We start from the raw sequence: 21,545 nt of genomic DNA on the forward strand, positions 1-21,545 counted from the left end.
ACCCTTCTTCACATTTTGAATCCCAAACAAACGCCTGCCCCTTCCTAGTCAACATTGTCAACGGTAACGCCAACTTGGAAAATCCCTCAATGAATTTTCTATAATAACCTGCAAGTCCAAGAAAACTCCTTATCTCAGAAACTGACTTCGGAGCTTCCCACTTAGACACCGCTTCTATCTTAGAAGGATCAACAGCAACACCACCTCTTGAAATCACATGACCAAGAAAACTAACTTCTTCTAACCAAAATTCACACTTAGACAGTTTAGCAAATAACTGCTTTTCTCGCAGCACTCCTAAAACCACTCTCAAATGCTCAGCATGCTCTTCTTCAGATTTCGAATACACCAAAATGTCATCGATAAACACCACAACAAACTGATCCAAGTACGGATGGAAAATCCTATTCATGTACTCCATAAATACTCCAGGCGCATTAGTCACACCAAAAGGCATTACAGAATACTCATAATGTCCATACCTCGTTCTGAAAGCAGTCTTCTGAATATCCTCAGTTTTCACACGTATCTGATGATACCCAGATCTCAAATCTATCTTGCTGAACACACTCGCACCAACCAACTGATCCATCAAATCATCAATCCTCGGCAAAGGATACCGATTCTTGATCGTCACTTTATTCAGTTGCCTGTAGTCCACACACAACCTCATAGTACCTTCCTTCTTCTTAACCAACAACACTGGTGCACCCCACGGTGACACACTTGGACGAATAAACTTCTTATCCAACAAATCTTCCAACTGACTTTTCAATTCAGCTAACTCAACAGCAGACATACGGTACGGAGCCATCGATATCGGTCTAGTACCAGGTACCAATTCAATCGAGAACTCAACTTCACGCTCTGGCGGTAACTCATTCACTTCTTCCGGAAACACATCAGGAAAATCACACACCACAGCTAAATCGCCAATCACCAGTTTACCTTTAGCCTCCAAAGTCGCTAACAGCATAAACAACTCTGCTCCACCAGCTACTTCCTCATTCACTTGCCTTGCCGATAGAAACAAACTCTTTTCTTCTTCAATCTCAGGAAAAATCACAGTCTTATCAAAACAGTTGATATAGACTCGGTTAAACACCAACCAGTTCATACCCAGAATAACATCAATTTGCACTAACGGGAGACACACAAGGTCTATCCCAAAGTCTCTACCAAATATACTCAAAGGACAATTCAAACAAACTGAAGTAGTAGTCACTGAACCCTTCGCAGGAGTATCAATCACCATACTACCAAACATCTCAGATATCTCTAACTTAAGTTTCACAGCACAATCCAAAGATATAAAAGAATGAGTCGCACCTGTGTCAATAATAGCTACAAGAGGAAAGCCATTAATATAACACGTACCTCGGATCAAACGATCATCTGCAGAAGTCTCAGAACCCGATAAAGCAAAAACCTTGCCTCCTGACTGATTCTCTTTCTTCGGCTTAGGACACTGTGGACTGATATGACCCACCTCTCCACAGTTGAAACAAGTCACATTCTTCGACCGGCACTCTACAGCCAAATGACCACCCTTTCCACACTTGAAACACTTCATCTCAGCACTGGTACACTCATGAACACGATGTCCAGCCCGACCACATCGGTAACACTTAACAGGAGCACTAGAGTCTCCCCCACTAGGCCTTTTCATCCCACTCTGCCTCTGAAAACCTTTGCCAGCTGTATACGGTTTTCCACGATCAATCTGATTCTTGCCTTTCCTATCAACCCTCTGCTGATAGCTCTCAGCTCTGGCCTTGGAATCCTGTTCAAAAATCCTGCAACAGTCAACCAGATCAGAAAACACTCTAATCCGCTGATATCCAATAGCCTGTTTGATCTCGGGACGCAACCCGTTCTCAAACTTCACACACTTCGAAAATTCCCCAGCAGCCTCAGCATATGGAGTATAATACTTCGACAGCTCTGTGAACTTAGCAGCATACTCAGTAACAGTCCGGTTACCCTGCTTCAATTCCAAGAACTCTATCTCTTTCTTCCCTCTGACATCCTCTGGAAAATACTTCCTCAGAAATCTCTCCCTGAACACAGCCCAAGTGATCTCAGCATTCCCAGCAGATTCCAACTCAGTGCGGGTAGCAACCCACCAATCATCAGCTTCCTCTGACAGCATATGTGTACCGAACCTGACCTTCTGGTTATCAGCACACTCAGTTACTCTGAAGATCCTCTCAATCTCCTTCAACCACTTCTGAGCACCGTCTGGATCGTATGCTCCCTTGAACATTGGAGGATTGTTCTTCTGGAACTCACTCAACTGACGAGCAGCTCCCATTCCCACAACATTCGGATTTCCTCCAAGTACTCCAGCTAGCATACCCAGAGCCTCAGCAATCGCAGCATCATCTCTACCTCTTCCAGCCATCTCTATTCTGAAAACCCAAACAAGCTAAACAATAAGTACTGATAGGGTTACACAACACCTATCCCGTACAGGGGAAATAGAATAGTTACGACTCGACACGACCGACTATGCTCTGATACCACTAATGTAACACCCTTCTAAATACCCCAAAATATTTAATTTAAAATAATAACATATCAATCAGAGTAATTATGCCCCGAAGGGTGTCACACGATCATCAAACAATAACCATCAAATATGTCCTGTCATGCTCATTTATTTAATTCAAAACATAAAGTATCTGCATAATACGCAGCGGATAGACATCAATTCAATTATTCCAAACATGTAACATATTACATGCAAAATGGTTCACAACCAATCAATAAGATATTCAAACATCCCATCCCGATGTTACATCTATCAGAGCATGACCCACTAGGAGACTACACTAGACTCCAAGCACTAGCTCCTATTCAACTCACTGCTCGTTACCTGAAAAATAGGTGTAAGGGTGAGTTCCTCAATCAATATAATAAGCATTATACAACATTATGTAATGTTAAGTAAATAACGCATCAAATCACCCTAACCAGACTACACGCTCAATAACGGCAGCGTCAATTCAAATATCATACTCAACCATAACATATCACATGTGTATAATCTCCAGCCATACTCAACATCAACAACACTACACACATATAATACTGGAATACATCCAATCATATTATATGCCATACATTCATTATGCAATGAGACTCAACATATGCGGTACCGACTCTTCTTGAACTTACAGTTCAAGCTCACCGATCCCTCTGGATACGGTTACTAAGCTCACTAGTCCCACTCATTTGAGACCTAGTGACTCACTCACTAATTCCTCACCATGGGAATTAGCTACAGCCCCAAAGGCTAGACTATGCAAGCTAATCATCTAGCATGCAAACATCAACAACAATTCACAACGATTTACTCACTAATCCCTCACAATGGGAATTAGCTACAGCCCCACAGGCTATGCCATGCATGCTAATCATCTAGCAATGCAGCATCAACAACAATTCAAGAATAGACAATATGCTCACACTATAAGTCATACAACAGTCTATTCACAATGCATACATAACTGATACATTTACAGCATAATGCACACCATCACATATCATCAACACAATTATCACGAAAGCATATCATATCATGCCACACAATCAATCATAGTATTAGCACACCCTACTAATACCTATGCCTCTCAAAACAACGGGAAATGATCCCTAATACATCGGTCCTCAGCTAAATCACATCACTCCGCCTAAACAGCCAAAACTGCACCACCGCAGCACAGAAATCACAATTTAATATCCACTTCTGCACAGCACAGTTCGCGCCGCGCAGGAGGGTTCGCGCCGCGAACGGTGCGTCACAGAACCCTTCTGGATTTGACAGTTCGCGCCGCGAACGGGGCTTCGCGCCGCGAATCGCGCGCGAACAGAACCCTCTGCTACAGAAAATAGATTTCAGATCTACAATGGTTTTCCCTATTACGAAACCTATCCGATCCAACCTTCCACAGTCCAATTTACATCAATTAATCGTCCTCATTGTCAACACAATTCATATCTTATTTGATTACCCCAAACCTAACACGTTTACATCAGATTCCTACGAATTCCCTCTCAATTCTTCCCCAATTTCATTCATCCCAAAAGTTCACAATTTCATCCTAATCATCCAATTCAGAGGTAATTCAAAGGTCTATCACTACCCATGACACATTATCATGTAATACCCGTTAAATCAACGATGAACCCCCCTTACCTGAGTTAATCCGGCAAATTCTGCAGCTTCAAGCTCTTCCTCTTCTCTTGTTCTGCCTTTTGCCCTTTTTCTCTTTCAGCCGCTTCTCTTTTCCTTTTCACGTGAAAACCCTTGTTCCAGAATTGGGACTTTTTATTCCAACTTATATATTCCAATAAATAATTATTCCAATAATTATTATTCCAAAATAATAATAATAATAATCCAAATTTCTAATTATTCAATTAAATTAATAAATAAAATATTAATTTAAATTAAATAATTGTCTTATTTTAATTGGGGTGTTACATATATCGTCAGTAGTGTGCATACCTTCAGATACGTTGAGATGGATGGTGAATTCTTCGAGACTCCGTCTCAGTCATTTGAAATGGTTCCTCCACCCAGTCCTGTCCTTAAGCCAATTCCCCTTGTGCCCGAGGTTATTCTAGCTCCTCCTGCCATGATTTCTCTGAAAGATGCTCAAGTTGTGGTCGAAAATGGTGGTCGTACTGGTTGGGGTCAACTGATCAACGTACCCTACAAGTCTGATAAATCTGGTCTGGGATTTAACTCTAAAAAGATGGTCAAAGATCAAATTAATGTTGTAGAAGATGTTGATAGCGATTGCGACCTGGATAGCTGGATTTTCCCAACAATTGGTGACGTACTCAATAATTGGAAGGCTGAAGACACTATCCCGATTTCCTTTAGTCAGGAGTAACTGTTATTGTCTGTTTTATTATTGCAAATTTTTTATTTTTAGTTTTTCAATTAAACTTCTTAAAGCGTTGTGTCTATGCCCGGGGCACAATTGCTAATTTGTTAAGGGTTTGTCATTTCGTAAGCATATTTACATTCAATGAATCAATGGACGTTTTGCATTCAAATATTGCGCTCTTTATCTTTCCTGTCATCTTCCAAACAAGCTATGTTTTCTTACACACACTCACGTCACAAATTGCAGATCCGTATCCACTCTGGATCATATTGATAATAATTCCGCTACTGTTCATTATGACTTTGAAAATCCGATCTACCAAGCCGAGGATGGAAGTAAGGAAGATTGTGAAGTACCTAGAGAGCTTGCCAGACTGTTACTGCAAGAAGAAAGGACTATACAGCCGCACGAAGAGTCAATCGAAATTGTAAATCTGGGTACTGAAGTAGACAAGAAAGAAGTCAAAATAGGAGCAGGCTTGGAAAACAGTATCAAAGAAAGATTGATTCAGATGCTACATGACTATGTAGAGATTTTTGCTTGGTCTTATGAAGACATGCCAGGATTGGGTACTGACATAGTAGTGCATCGTCTGCCAATGAAGGAAGACTGTCGTCCCGTCAAGCAAAAGGTTCGCCGCATGCGCCCTGAAATGTCTGATAAAATCAAAGCCGAGGTTATGAAACAATTCAATGTCGGTTTTCTAGCCGTTACTTCTTATCCCCAATGGGTTGCTAATGTGGTACCAGTGCCGAAGAAGGATGGTAAGGTGCGAATGTGCGTAGATTACAGGGATTTGAATAAAGCGAGTCCCAAAGATGACTTTCCACTCCCGCACATCGATGTTCTAGTAGATAACACCGCTCAACACAAAGTATTCTCCTTCATGGATGGATTCTCGGGTTATAACCAGATTAAAATGGCACCTGAGGACATGGAGAAAACTACGTTTGTGACGCAATGGGGCACTTTCTGTTACAAAGTAATGCCATTCGGTTTAAAGAACGTCGGGGCAACGTACCAGCGCGCTATGGTGGTTTTGTTCCATGATATGATTCATCATGAAATAGAAGTATATGTGGATGACATGATAGCCAGATCTCATACTGAAGAAGAACATCTCGATCATTTATACAAACTGTTCGAGAGGTTGAAGAAATATAAGTTGAGATTGAATCCAAACAAATGCACCTTTGGGGCAAGATCCGGTAAACTCTTGGGCTTTATTGTCAGTGATAAAGGAATTGAGGTCGACCCGGCTAAGGTGAGAGCTATTCAAGAAATGCCAGTTCCTCGTACGGAAAAAGAAGTCAGAGGTTTCTTGGGACGGTTGAATTACATTGCCCGATTTATCTCCCATTTGACCGCTACCTGCAAACCCATCTTCAAATTACTGAGGAAGAATCAAGAGATGATATGGAATGATGAATGTCAAGAGGCTTTTGATAAAATCAAGAAGTATCTCCAGGAACCTCCAATTCTGGTACCACCCGTTGAAGGAAGACCTCTAATCATGTATTTGACCGTGTTAGAAAATTCAATGGGGTGTGTGTTGGGGCAACATGACGAGTCTGGTCGAAAAGAGCATGCCATATACTACCTTAGCAAAAAGTTTACCGATTGTGAAACAAGATACTCACTGCTCGAGAAAACTTGCTGTGCTTTGGCCTGGGCTGCTCGCCGACTAAGACAGTATATGTTGAATCACACCACTTTATTGATTTCTAAGATGGATCCTATCAAATATATATTTGAGAGACCTGCCCTCTCCGGAAGAATAGCAAGATGGCAGATGATTTTAACAGAGTATGATATCCAATATACTACTCAAAAAGCAATCAAAGGAAGCGTGCTGGCCGATCATTTGGCTCATCAAGCAGTGGATGATTACCAATCTATGAATTTTGAGTTTCCAGATGAGGATGTCATGCTTGTGACTGATGATGAAAAACCTGGACCGGATGAAGGACCCGAACTGGGATCCCGATGGACTATGGTGTTTGATGGATCTTCTAATGCATTGGGCAATGGTGTTGGTGTTGTAATTATTTCTCCCAGGGGTGGCCATACTCCTTTCACTGCTAGACTATGTTTTGATTGTACCAATAATATGGCTGAGTATGAAGCATGTATTTTGGGACTCAAGGCTGCTATAGACCTGAGAATCAAGTTTTTAAGCGTATACGGAGACTCGGCCTTAGTAATCAGTCAGATCAAAGGAGAATGGGATACTAAACACCCGAATCTCATCCCTTATCGAGAGCGGGTATTGACGTTAATCCCATACTTTGAAGAGATTACATTTGAACATATTCCACGGGAAGAGAATCAGTTGGCGGACGCTGTAACACCCTTCTAAAATACCCCAAATATTTCAATTAAAATAGCAACATATCAATCAGAGTAATTATGCCCCGAAGGGTGTCACACAATCATTTCACAACCATCATCAGAATATCCTGTCATGCTCATTTATTTACTCCAAATTATAAAGTATCTGCATAATACGCAGCGGATAAAATCAATTCAATTATTCACATCATGTAACATATTACATGCAAAATGGTTCACAACCAATCAATAAAATATTCAAACATCCCTTCCCGATGTTACATCTATCAGAGCATGACCCACTAGGAGACTACACTAGACTCCAAGCACTAGCTCCTATTCAACTCACTGCTCGTTACCTGAAAAATAGGTGTAAGGGTGAGTTCCTCAATCAATATAATAAGCATTATACAACATTATGTAATGTTAAGTAACTAACGCATCAAATCACTCTAACCAGACTACACACTCAATAACGGCAGTATCAATTCAAACATCATATTCAATACCAATACAACTCATATTCATACTCAATATCAATACAAACACACGTATAATATTGGAATACATCCATTCATATTATACGCCATACACATATTATGCAATGAGACTCCATGCATGCGGTACCGACTATTTGTGAACATATAGTTCACCTCACCGTCCAAATCCAGGCACGGCTACCAAGTCCAACTAGTCCCACTCATTTGAGACCTAGTGACTCACTCACTAATTCCTCACCACGGGAATTAGCTACCACCCCTTAAGGGCTATGCTATGCACGCTAATTCACCTAGCATGCAAACATCGACAACAATCCATAATGACTAACTCACTAATTCCTCACAATGGGAATTAGCTACCACCATAAAGGCCACAATATGCATGCTAATCACCTAGCCATGCTACATCATCAACAATAATTCAAGAATAGACATATGCTCACACTCTAAGCCATAAAACAGTCTATTCACAAGTGCACACATAACTGATACATTCACAGCATCATGCATACCATCACACATCATCAGTATATTATCGCATAAGCATATCATATCATGCCACATAATCAAAAACAGTATTAGCACACTCTACTAATGCCTATACTACTCAAGACCCAACAAAACAACAACAACATTACCACGATATCACATCTGGGAGTTTAAAACGCGAAATCTGCCCTTCAAACTGATATGGCGAACGCCATTAGGCTAATGGCGAACGCCATTAGCGTTACACGCTCTCATTCTGGAAAAACTGTCTGTCAAACTGATATGGCGAACGCCATTAGGCTAATGGCGAACGCCATTAGCGTTAAACGCTCTTATTCTGAAAAAAAACCCAAACGGCGAACGCCGAAGGCATAATGGCGAACGTCATTTGGCTGTTATGTGCATAGATGTTAAATTTCTACGAATTCCCTTTCAATTATCATCTAATTTCATTCATCCACTGGCTGTTATGTGCATAGATGTTAAATTTCTACGAATTCCCTTTCAATTATCATCTAATTTCATTCATCCACTGGCTCACAAATTCATCATACAACAATCCAATCAGAGATAAAACAATGGTTATCACTACCCAGTACATATTATCATATAATACCCTTTAACCGATGATAAACCCCCCTTACCTGAGTTAATCCGGCAAATCTCAAGCTTCAAGCTCTTCTCTTCTCCAACCTTCTTCCTCTTGCTCTGCCTTTGCCCTTTTCCTCTTTCACGATCGCTTCTCTGTTTTTCACGTAAAAACCTTTTTACTCCAAAATGGGACTTTTTCCTTAATTCCAACTTATATATATTTTCCAATAAATAATTATCCCAATAATTATTATTCCAAAATAATAGTAATAATAATCCCAAATTCCAATTATTCAATTAAATTAATAAAAAAAATATTAATTTAAATTAAATAATTATCTTATTTTAATTGGGGTGTTACAGACGCACTGGCTACCATGTCATCTATGTTCAGAGTCAGATGGGACAATGAAGCTCCCAGGATCGCTATTGAACGATTAGATGAACCGGCATACTGTTATGAACTTAACACTGAGGGAGTACGGGAGAAACCTTGGTTCCACGAAGTGAAAAGATATTTAGAGACTCAGGAATACCCTGAAGGGGCATCCATCAATGACAGAAAATTCCTGAGGAAGTTCTCCGCTAAATTCTTTTTGAGTAATGGAGTATTATACAAACGTAATCATGATTCGACCTTGCTTCGCTGTGTGGATAAAAAGGAAGCAGAAAGGATTATGGAAGACATGCATGACGGTGTTTTCGGGACCCATTCTAGTGGACATGCAATGGCCAAGAAGATTATGAGATCAGGGTATTATTGGTCTACCATGGAAGCTGATTGCCACCATCACTCCAGAACCTGTCACAAATGCCAGATCTATGCGGACAAAGTACATGTGCCTCCTGCTCCATTGAACGTGTTGACAGCACCTTGGCCCTTTGCAATGTGGGGCATTGATATGATTGGAGAGATTAAACCTACAGCTTCTAATGGACATCGTTTCATCCTCGTTGCTATTAATTACTTTACAAAGTGGGTAGAGGCAGCCTCATTTGCTTCTGTTACCAAGAAAGTGGTGGCACGGTTCATCAAGAATAGTCTCATTTGTCGGTATGGCATCCCTGAAAGAATTATCACTGACAATGGTACTAATTTGAATAACAAGATGATTACTGAACTCTGCACGCAGTTCAAAATAAAACACCATAACTCCTCTCCGTACCGGCCAAAGATGAACGGCACCGTGGAGGCTGCTAATAAGAATATCAAGAAGATCATACAAAAGATGACAGTAACGTACAAAGACTGGCATGAGATGTTACCATTCGCTTTCCATGGTTATCGCACTTCAGTGCGCACTTCGACAGCGGCAACTCCGTTCTCTTTAGTCTACGGAACGGAAGCCGTTTTACCAGTGGAAGTTCAGATTCCCTCTCTAAGAATCATGAAAGAGGCAGGCTTAGACGAAGATGAATGGATTCGAACTCGACTCGACCAGATAAATTTGATTGATGAGAAGAGGTTGGCAGCTGTTTGTCATGGTCAGATGTACCAGAAACGGATGATCAAAGCTTTCAATAAGAAGGTTAAGCCAAAGGTATATCAGGCTGGTAACTTGGTAATCAAGCGTATCATACTACCACAGGGTGATCCTAGGGGCAAGTGGACTCCTACATATGAAGGACCATTTGTGGTCAAAAGAGTATTCTCAGGAGGTGCCATGATGCTCACTACTATGGATGGTGAAGACTTTCCGCATCCGGTGAACGCGGACATAGTTAAAAAATACTACGCATAAAAAAGACCCGCTAGGTCGATGTATCTAGGCAAAAGTAAGGGCATCCCGGCGAACCAAAAAGGTTCGGGCAAAAATTAGGGATAAACATATAAAAAGGTACACCCGGCAAGTCGAAAACCTGAAAAGGTGGCTTGGACAAAAAAATGGGTATCCTGGTGGACTGAAAACCTGAAAAGGCGGTCCAGGCAAAAATTAGGGATTAAAGCGTATGACTATGCCCCGTTCTCCGTCAGCTTCACCCAAGTTTCAAGGGACCGAACAAGCCAATCACTTCTATCCGACAGCAGGAGATGAGATGCTTGAAGACATAATGACAGTGGTGGAATTAGAATCGATAGGACTTTTTCTGCATAGCTTTCTCTTTGTTTGCCTGACAATTTCCTCTTACTAGGATTTCTGTCTCCTTGTACACAAATTGCCTGTTTATAGGCCCTCTTTCAAAATCAATACAATTTTATCTCCAAAAAAGATGCTTTTGTTTTCACTTTTTCTGTTTTGTTTGCATAAACGTCCATTGATTTAATTTGAATTGATATATGCATTTGAATATGATCAATGTTTACCAAAAATACATGCCTAAAATAGCAATAGCAATTACTACAAGACTTTAGGATCGAGGAGAAGGTCTAACCATGCTTTCCAACAAGTCCGGTTGCTAATCCTATTCCCCAGCATAAACCAGCTATTCCCAGAAGAAATGGGCATCACTAGACGAATTGGTCATCTCTTCTATCCCCAGCCAGGCTCTGTCGAATGTTTCTACCATCGGACAGAAATCAAATACCCCAGCTGAGACAGGGTCATCAATACAAATATCTCCGACCAGCAAACTAGATTTATTTCCCCAGTAGAGTCCCCTGGAAGAACGTTTCAGACGCATAGTGCATTCATTACATCATTTCACATCACATACCTGCATACAATGTTCACATTTATTTCATTCCGCATCATATACCTTACACCGTTTCATAGCATGCACATGCATACCATGTTCGCAGGCATAAAGCATCTCATGCACCATGACATTGCATGAAACTAACTTGATCTTTCAGGTTAATTATCCTCCTGATCACATTCAAGATTCGAATACAGCTCTCGGATATAATTCATGTGAAAACTCTGACATTCTCCTAATGATGGCATCTTTTACAACAAATATTATCAGATACAGCCTAACGTACGGTTCATTCTGATTCAGCTCAACATATGACTCCTTCAACTCAGATGCGATCTAACGTACGATCCATTCTGATCTTCAAATCCTCAGATACTGCCTAGCGTATGGTACATTCCGGGGTGTAGTCTAGCGTACGACTACTTTCTTCTTCAGATACAGCCTAACGTACGGTTCATTCTGATTCAGCCCAACATATGACTCCTTCAATTCGGATGCGATCTAACGTACGATCCATTCTGACTTTCAGTAACTCCAATACGGTCTAACGTACGACCCATTTGGATCTTCAAACCCTCAGATACTGCCTAGCGTACGGTACATTCCGAGTTGTAGTCTAGCGTACGACTACTTTCTTCTTCAGATACAGCCTAACGTACGGCTCATTCTGCAACTCCAATACGGTCTAACGTACGACCCATTTGGATCTTCAGCTCCAATACGGTCTAACCTATGACCCATTTGGACCTTCAACTCAGATACGATCTAGCGTACGATCCATTCTAATTCTACCTTCGTCAGATACAGCCTAATGTATGGCTCATTCTGCAACTCAGATACGATCTAGCGTATGATCCATTCTGATCTTTCATCCCCAGCAAAGTCATCCGCCTAATGAACAAACTCACTCTGCTATTCAGATACGGTCTAGCGTATGATCCATTCTGATCCCTTATCCCCGGCAGCGTATAACACACTCTGACTCCCCAGCGAAGTCGACAGCATAATGGAGGACTCACTATACGGTCTAGCGTATGACCCGGTATGACACCCATGTCTTCAGATATCGTCTAACGTACGACACAATCTGAAGCTCTCATCATCAAACTTCTTGGATGGCATCTTTAAGCCCATCTCCATCAAGACTAATTGACAAGTGCAAATTTTTGGGGCATTCTAGTGTTCAATAATCTTCCACCTCCAAACCACGAATGGCATACTTACCATCCTAACTCTCTCGGTTCAAGAATATTGAACAGGGGCAGCTGTCATACCCCAAAATTTGCCCATTAATCTTGCCAAACATTCTCGAGGCACCCCAACTTATTTTGCAAGGCCCTGACATTAAAGGAACAAAAGCCCAGCTCACAACAGACCCAATCCAGAAAATGGCCCAAACTGTCATGCTCGCTAGGCGAGCAAAACCTTCGCCTAGCGAACCCTTCGCTACAATACTCGCCTAGCGAAGCTTGCGAATATCAGAATTTCTGGGCTTCATTCTGAGCCCATTAGGTCATCACAATCACTATAAATAGCCAAGTTTCAGTCACGAAAAGGGGAGGAACGAAAACGGAGAGAGGAGAGCCCTGGCAAGCAAACCCTGATACTCACTGGAGACAAACCCTGAAGGAACCCGGCGGCGCCAAGGTCTACCTCTGCCCATTCAATCCGATTTGCCGATTTGAAGTCGCAATTCAGCTGCCAACAGGTTTACATTGCTATTACTGCATTATGTTCTTAATTTGCATATGGCTTTATGATTAGATTTATGAAAATAGCTTAAGTTTGGCATGTGAACTTTAGTATGTACCTGAATACCTTAAATGATTAACCATATAATTGCAGTAATGAAAGCCATAAGGCATGAAATTGGTTGAAATTGTACTGATATCAAAACCAGAATCCGCCACCGCTCGCTAGCACATCGCTAAGCGAGCATGCAGCGAGTATTCACTACGCCTTCGCTAGGCGAGGCAGGAGCGAACGTGACAGTAGCTGACTTTTCTGTTCTGATTTTTCGCTCATGTTTTAGCATAGCCATGCATCATTTATCAGACCCTATTTACTGTTGTGATCTTTTTCCTTGTGGCGTAATCCTCGATTGCACCCTGATTTGGTGTTCTGACATGTTTTGTTGAGTTTTGTAAAGGTTCACATCCCCCAGGAAAGGATTGCTTGTTAGGTATCCCACTTTATTTGTGGGGGTACCCTTATGGAGATTCACCCAGAATTACTCAATTGGTTTTAATGTATTAATTTCGTGGCGAAGATCCACCCTAATGGCTTAATCGATCTTAATGTATTAATTTTAATGTGGACCTAATTACCTACTTGATTACGGTTACTTAATTAATTGTAAAACTTTTCCTTTAAATAAGTGATCTTGGACCTCTCTTTGTTACCCTCCGATTATGGTATTACGATCATGCCCCGCGAATATGGGGATACACTTAGCAAAGACCCTTCGGTTAAATCATCATAGTCCCTCGAATGTTGCCTTTGTCCCTCGATGACCCTTCGGTGTAGCCTACGGTTAAATGATGATAGTCCCTTCGAATGCTAAGGTATCCTCACAACTGTTGCCTTCGATGACCAATCAATGACCCTTCGATGACCCTTCTGCATCCAAAGGATGAAACTACTTACTTCTCAATAGTAAGGACAATTTTACCCTCATAAGGATAGGAAATGCCTGTAAAGACCTCGGATAGGTATAACTCTTAATTGCTTATTCATAACCTAAAATACTTCTCGCACCTCACACATTTCAAAATATCTTTTTTTTTAGAAAATCACCACTTGGCATACATCCGTACTAGGATCATTGCCGAGTTATGTTTTTCTAAACGACTTTCAAAACTAAACGAGATAACCACTTTGTATACATTCATACAAGAATCATTACAAAGTTAAATTCTCCTTTTCAAAACATTTCCTACACATTTCTCAAACACCTTTTTCAAACAAGAAAAACATAAATGATTGAGCAATTAAGAGCCCATGGATAACCATGGATACAAAGGGTGCTAACACCTTCCCTTTGTATAATGTACCTCCCGAACTCAAAATCTAAATTAAGGTCTTTCCTGTTCTTTTCCACCTTTCCTTATTGGATAAAAGAAAAGTCGGTGGCGACTCTTGCTAACCGCGACATTGCGATTAAAAACACATTAAAGTCAGTTCACCGTATGACAGGGTGACTCAAAGTTAGTCATGAAACAAATTACTAAAGAGTATAAATATGTTAAACATAATCTTATAATGTATTTTGTGATAGCCAATAGACTATTACGAAGGTTTGAAATGATAAGCATTCGGCACATACCTCGACTTGAGAACCAAGAGGCCAACGATCTGGCCCAAATTGCTAATGGAAAGAGAGATTGCAAGATGCAGTCGAAGTCAGAGGAAAAGTAGTGTCGACTAGATTATCCCCAACAAATTTGGAAATAACAAAGTTAGGGTACGCTGACGAAGAGAGTTTTGAAATACTAACTATAGACAGATTGGCATACGAAGATTGGAGAAAACCAATTGTAGAATATTTACAAAATCCAACAACATTTGTTGAATAGAAAATCAGGTATTGCGCTTTAAGTTATATTCTTATGGGGAACGAATTATTTAAAAAGACTCCAGAAGGAGTCTTACTCAAATGCCTTAGTGAATATGAGGCATACTTATCTCTCTCTAGTGTCCATAGTGGGGCATGTGGGGAGCATCAGGTAGGCCATAAAATGAAATGGTCATTATTTCGACGAGGGATGTATTGGCCTGCCATGCTTAAGGATTGTATTGAATTCACTAAAGGATGCCAAGAGTGCCAGACACATGCAGGCATATAACATGTCCCTGCAAGCGAACTACACTCCATTGTGAAACCTTATCCTTTTAGAGGTTAGGCGTTAGATCTGGTTGGAGAAATTCGACCATCATCATCAAAGAGTCAAAGATACATTTTAGTAGGTATAGATTATTTCACTAAATGGATCGAGGTTATATCTTTAGTGAATGTTGATCAAGAAGCAATGATTGAATTCATCCAAAGGCACATCATTTATAAGTTTGGAATCCTATAAACTATTACAAATGACCAAGGATCAATTTTCATTGGTCAAAAGGTTTAGGAGTTTGCTAAAGAAACGGGGTTCAAGCTATTGACATCTTCACCTTATTATGCTCGGGCAAATGGTCAAGTCGAAGCAGCAAATAAGGTAGTTATTGGATTTATTAAAAAACACGTGGGGAGGAAGCCAAGGAATTGGCATAAGACATTAGACCAGATTCTATGGGCATGTCGAACTTCCCTCAAAGAGGCTACAAATATTACGCCCTTTCAACTGACATATGGTCACAACGCAATGTTGCCAGTCGAAATCTATCTTTAGTCAACTAGAGTCCAAAGGCAAAATGAAATTCCATCTCAATCCTATTGAAACATGATGTTGGACGAGTTAGTTGATTTAAACGAAGAAAGGTTAAAAGCCTTAGAATTATTAAAGAGGCAGAAAAAGAGGGTAGAGAAATCTTACAATAAAAAGGTTAAACTTAAAACTTTTTCGCCCGAAGACTTAGTGTGGAAAGTAATCCTGCCCATGGATCGAAAAGATATAGCATTGGGTAAATAGTCCCCTAAGTGGGAATGTCCTTTTCAAATTATCCAAGTCTTTTCTAATGGCGCATACGAGATCGAAAAACTAAATGAAGAACGAAGAGTCCCAAGAGTAAATGGGAAATATTTGAAAAAATATAGTTCGTTGCTTCAGGAAATAAAAATTAGGACAAAATAATTTGTACTCAATAATAGAAGCCAAAATGAAAATTTTGAAATAAATAATGCCAAGATGGCTATTTCAGTATACAAATGCCATGAAGGGCTTAAAAGTCATTACATGAAAATCCAAGAATATCCCAGCCAGAGGTTCAACAATTACAAAGAAGCTAAAAGGGAAGAGAAACCTTCATTTTATGGTACTTTGACTTTTGAAGTCTCAAGCATCGTTCATAAACAAATTTGTTTGAAATAAGGTTGTCAATTTCTTTTTCTAGTGTTTGGACCCTTTTGACACGATGCATGCCTACTTGAATTTCCTTGGCCAATTCGTCATGATCATGCTTTAGGAGTTCATCTTTACGCTCCTTGGCGTCGGTAACCTTTGCTTGCAATTCTGTTATCTGTTGCTCCCAAGCCTCGGTGTTTTTGTAAGCTCTGACCTCCTTTGTATTCTGTTTAGAGCCTTTCTCTATTTCTGCCACTTCTGTAGTAGATTTGGTGGCAGCATCCCATTCCGCTGCTTGGGTTTCTGATTTCTTATGGATTTTGTTCGAAGCCTCCCTTATACGATTAAGTTTAGCAACGACTTGATCAATCAGTAGTCCCAGATCCATGATGACGTATGTGACTTCTGGGGAAGCGTTTAAAACATCAACTTATTTTAGGAGATCTTTGATCCCAAAGCAGGAAGTGGCGTTGCTTTCCAAAAGTTGGAACAGATCAACATTGAAGGCCTTTTCTTTAATCTTAAGAAGCAATTCATCACCATATTTGTTGGTAGATTGGCCACCTGACGCTATTGAAGTGCTTGGGCTTTTGTCATTCGAACTACCCCTCATACTGATAATGACTTTAAGTTATTCCACTAGTTTGCTCTTTTTTAGCGCTTCGAGTTCTTCTGAAGAGAGGGCAACAGTGTTTTCGATCGAAGTTGCCATAGTCCTTGTGCCAACATCAGAGGTTGGTTTGGTCTTTGGCACATTTTTGTTTTGCCCATCCTCTAGTACGTTTTCTTGGTCCTCATCTTCGTCTTCAACAGACATGGAACGATCATCTTCTTCTTTGTCATCTGGACTATCAGTGTTTTGATGTTCAATTATTGAAGACCCATCTTCAGATATGTTTTCGATGGCGTTGCCAACTGTTGTACCCCAAAATTTTCCCTCCCTTTTTCATCTTTTCACTTAACTTATGACTTGGGATTCACCTGTACACATTCATTTTCATTCATATGCATCATGCATTCATGTTAATACAATCTCATAGATTCAAAGCTTGTGGTTAATTAAAACTATGGTTTTACCTGAGTATTAGAGTCTTGCTCTTAATATGGTTTGTAAACCCTAATCTCATGCCCTACTGGGCCTTGGTTCAAAAGGGTCACAATCATGATGCTCAGGCCCTAATGCCTGACTTAACCACCCTTTGACCTTATGAGCTTTCATCTATGCATCAATAACCCTAATTGATCTTAATGTGCTTTATGCCTCATCCATTATCCACATGCCTACATGGTTGATATTTCATCTGATTCAAACATTGCCTAGCTCATTGACCTAGGTCTCTTGGTATTTTCAAATGCATGTGTCTAGGTATATATGTCTTGATTCAATTCATTCATGTGGTACAAATGGTCAAGGGTGACTGATTCATTCAGATATTGATTCAATTGATTCATGCATTATAGCTTAAACTTTAGGCTTGTTTCATATGGATCGCGCCTTGATTGCATTATATATGAAAACCCTAACTCTTGCCTCATAGTTGACTTTGATCAGCTTTTGACTTTTTGGTCAACTAGTTGACCGAAGTCAACCATCCATTCCACAGGTATATAACGTTGATCATCTAGATTTGATTATATTATACCTTGGATCTCTTAACTATTGGTTCTTAATATATACAATTTTTTTATTTATTTTCATTTCAAATCATGTGCCATAAGATTTACAAATTAACACAAAAACATTTCACAACCATGTCAAATAGCTTTCAAATCCATACAACAAACCATTTATGATTATTATGTCAATCCCTCTTAAAATTAACTTTTTATAAAGAACCATTTCAAGTTTACTAAACTAACATGTAAATCCATCTACTTTCTTTAATCCAAATATCACATGTTCATCCATATTTTCTCCAATTTTAATTTCAATTTCAATTTCAATTTTACTTTCTCATTCAAGTTAAACCATAAACAATCTTTACATTTTCCAAGTCAAATTATATTCCAACTTGTATTTCAAATTTTTAAATAACAAGTTAAATTCACAATATTCATTCAATTTCCAAACATTCCCAAAACCTTTTAGTTAAACATTTAAACTTCCATTTTTAAAACTTTTCTAATGTCTAAATCCATTCCTAATCATACTATAACAACATTCAATTAACAATTTTTCAAGCAGTTAACTTTCGATTAATGATTTTCACAATTCTCAATCAATGCATATCCCATTCAACATTTTTACATTCTCTCTAATAATTACAATTAGAATCCATTCCTATCAAATTTATTACACATCCAAATTCCATAGTTTGTCATTAATTATTCCATTCAATACGATTCAAATAAATTCCATTCAATATTCCAAATAACCTTTCTACTTTCAATTCCATAATTTTCCATGCAAATTTGATTTTATTACAACTTTCAAATTCAATTTCATTACAATATTCACCCAAATTACATCTTTACTTACAACATTTCCATTTAAGTTATGATTCAATCCCATTTACAATAACACAAACCAAGTTAACAAAGTCCTATACCCAAGCTTCACCCATTACAAATGAATCTGATTCCATCCTACACTAATCTAATCCCACAATTCCATCACTCATGTGCAGCCCCTTAGATCTTTCATAGTATCTTCACAAGTGGCTCACAATGGGAACGATATAGACGGCTCCCAAACGTGTCATCTTGCATCAAGTCAGAACCTGCAACATAACATCATTCAGTGGTCAATAACATTTACTAACCAAGATCAGAAATGCAAGCATCCATCAATTTCAAATGAATCTAACATGATAACCTTTTACCATGCAAGCTAGCAGTAAATAGCAGAGTTATAAATTAACTGCAGCAAAAATCTAACTGATACAATAGCTTAGTCATCAATTTAAAAGAGCCAAAACAACATCACCAAGCAATAGCACATGATGTTGACCTGCGGTTTCACAGTTCAGATCATGGCCTGAAGAAATCATACCTGATATGGCAGGTCACTAGTTAAGCCACAACAATTCCACAAACTCTATTTTGATGCACAACCTGCAAGTTAACATATAACCCTATAAAATCAAAACAGAACAATTCAATTAACAGTTTTGCTCATTAATTCAATATCTCCCGTTAACAAACCTGCAAAATTGGTTCAAACCCAACTCCACCCAGAATCAATACCTGTAAGAGCCACTGTGCCGAAGCTCTGATTCGGCGAGTCTTTCTTCCATCTCTTACTTCAATTATCGGTGCAACACTGTGGAATACGTCATTCGCTTTGTTCATCCCGGATTCTCTCCAATGTTGCGCGCTAAATGCAATTACGACCCGATGTCGGATCTATTATAATTACTTCACCTCATCCTTTATGGCTGATGCGCACATGTGGTGGCAAATCGAACGGGATAGGGAATTCATAAAGGATTGAACGTCGGGGCTTGTTTCCTCATCTCATCTTCGATCCAATTTCGAGGCCGCGGCGCATAGACGAACATGGCGAAGCATTCCAAGTAGCTTGGCATCTTCTTGATAACATATTAGATCGGTATGTTTAGCTTTGGATCCGAGACATGTTGGATTGGGCTCAAGGCCCAAGCAACTTTCCAATCTTTTTCGTTCCAAGACACTATTTTTGCTCGAAAATTTTACCTTGTACCCCTACAATTAATCCCATACCCCTACAAAAATTTAAAAATTTCCATTTTACCCTTAATTGGTTTTAACCAATTTACCATTTCATTTTTACCATTCAGTTGAAAATTGCAAAAATTACACTTTCACACCCCTCGCACCGGAACTCTTGCAAAAAGACTTCCGATATGTATTTTTCCAAACCGGAAGACTTTAGGAAAGACTTCCGGAACACAAAAAAAGCAAACCGGAACACTTAAGGAAATAGTTCCGGTTCAGATAAAAAAAAATTCAAAAAAATTTGCATACCGGAACTCTTTGGAGAAGTGTTCCGGTATGCATTATGTGTGTTCCGGAAGTCTTTCCTAAAGTCTTCCGGTACGTTTTTTTTTAATTTTTTTTTTTTTTTTACAGAAATGAGGGTATTTTGGTCAAAAAAATTTTAATGTAGGGGTATGGGTACAATTGTAGGGGTATAGGGTAAAATTTTCTTTTTGCTCTTTGCTTGGTGAATTGGTTGGGCTTTGACACGGTAGGCACGTGCAGCCAGAACACTCACCAACTTTGCCCCGTTACGCCTGCACCCCCTCTCCAGGTCAGTTTTTCTCCATGGGCCTATGTTCAATCCAAACAGTTCAGGGACCATTGGTTTGCATTTTTCTTTTGATTTATTTAGCTAATTCTTAATTAATTTTGATCAGATTTTAGGATTAGTAAGTGTAGCGGTAAATTCATGATCATCGGGCTATGGATAAGCAAGACATCAAATAACGGCACCGCGCTTTTATTGTTTCCAAGAGAAAAGGGAAAAGTACGAACAAAATCCAAAAAGTAAGAAGTTTTCAAATTAAAACTAATAAAAAATCAGAGATTACAGGTAATGGGGTTGGTTACACAAAGGGAAGGTGTTAACACCAAAAGTGTCATAGGTACTCCTAGGGAGCCCTTTCTTGTGTGCATATGTATTTTGTACAAAGTGGTGTTTACAAACAAATAGAATGGGGGAATGAGAAAAAATTTATTAATTATATTTTTGTGTTTGACAAGACCTTCAGACTTGTGCCTACGTACCAACATAAGAATGAGGGATCAAAACCTCGTAGTTCGTGATACAAATTTCAACGTGAGTGAGTTGCTTTTTAACAAAAATTTGAGTTTAAAAGAGGCACAAAAGGCCTAAAAGAGTTTGAAAGAGTGTTAGTTATTTTTTGTCTTTTGAAAATTTAAGTCGAGTATGGTTAAGTTCATTTACAAGTTTGATTAAGAAAAAGAAGTTTAAAAATGCAATGGCATAAGGCCAAAGTTTTTAATTTGCAATAAAATCTAAGTTTAGAAATCACAAGCAAATAAAGTTTTGAAGAAGGGGAGAGATTTGAAATTTAAGAAGTGGGAGGAGATGAAGAGACTAATCATATGCACAAAATTAAAAGTTAAGAGTTGAAAAGATCTGACCAATGGGT

General features: G+C 39.3%; 1 long non-coding RNA gene across 1 annotated transcript; it reads right to left on the minus strand.

Annotated features, from left to right (window-relative positions):
* Window positions 1–18,821: 18,821 nt before the first annotated feature.
* LOC127117914 (uncharacterized) lies at window positions 18,822–19,628 on the minus strand. The gene is made up of 3 exons (XR_007802058.1): window positions 19,594–19,628; window positions 19,442–19,503; window positions 18,822–19,169 (listed from the first exon to the last, which is right to left on the minus strand). It is a non-coding gene; the product is annotated as an uncharacterized LOC127117914 (long non-coding RNA).
* Between the last annotated feature and the right edge of the window lie 1,917 nt (window positions 19,629–21,545).

This window comes from Lathyrus oleraceus, chromosome 2 (assembly GCF_024323335.1).
Source record: "Lathyrus oleraceus cultivar Zhongwan6 chromosome 2, CAAS_Psat_ZW6_1.0, whole genome shotgun sequence".
NCBI lineage: Eukaryota > Viridiplantae > Streptophyta > Magnoliopsida > Fabales > Fabaceae > Lathyrus > Lathyrus oleraceus.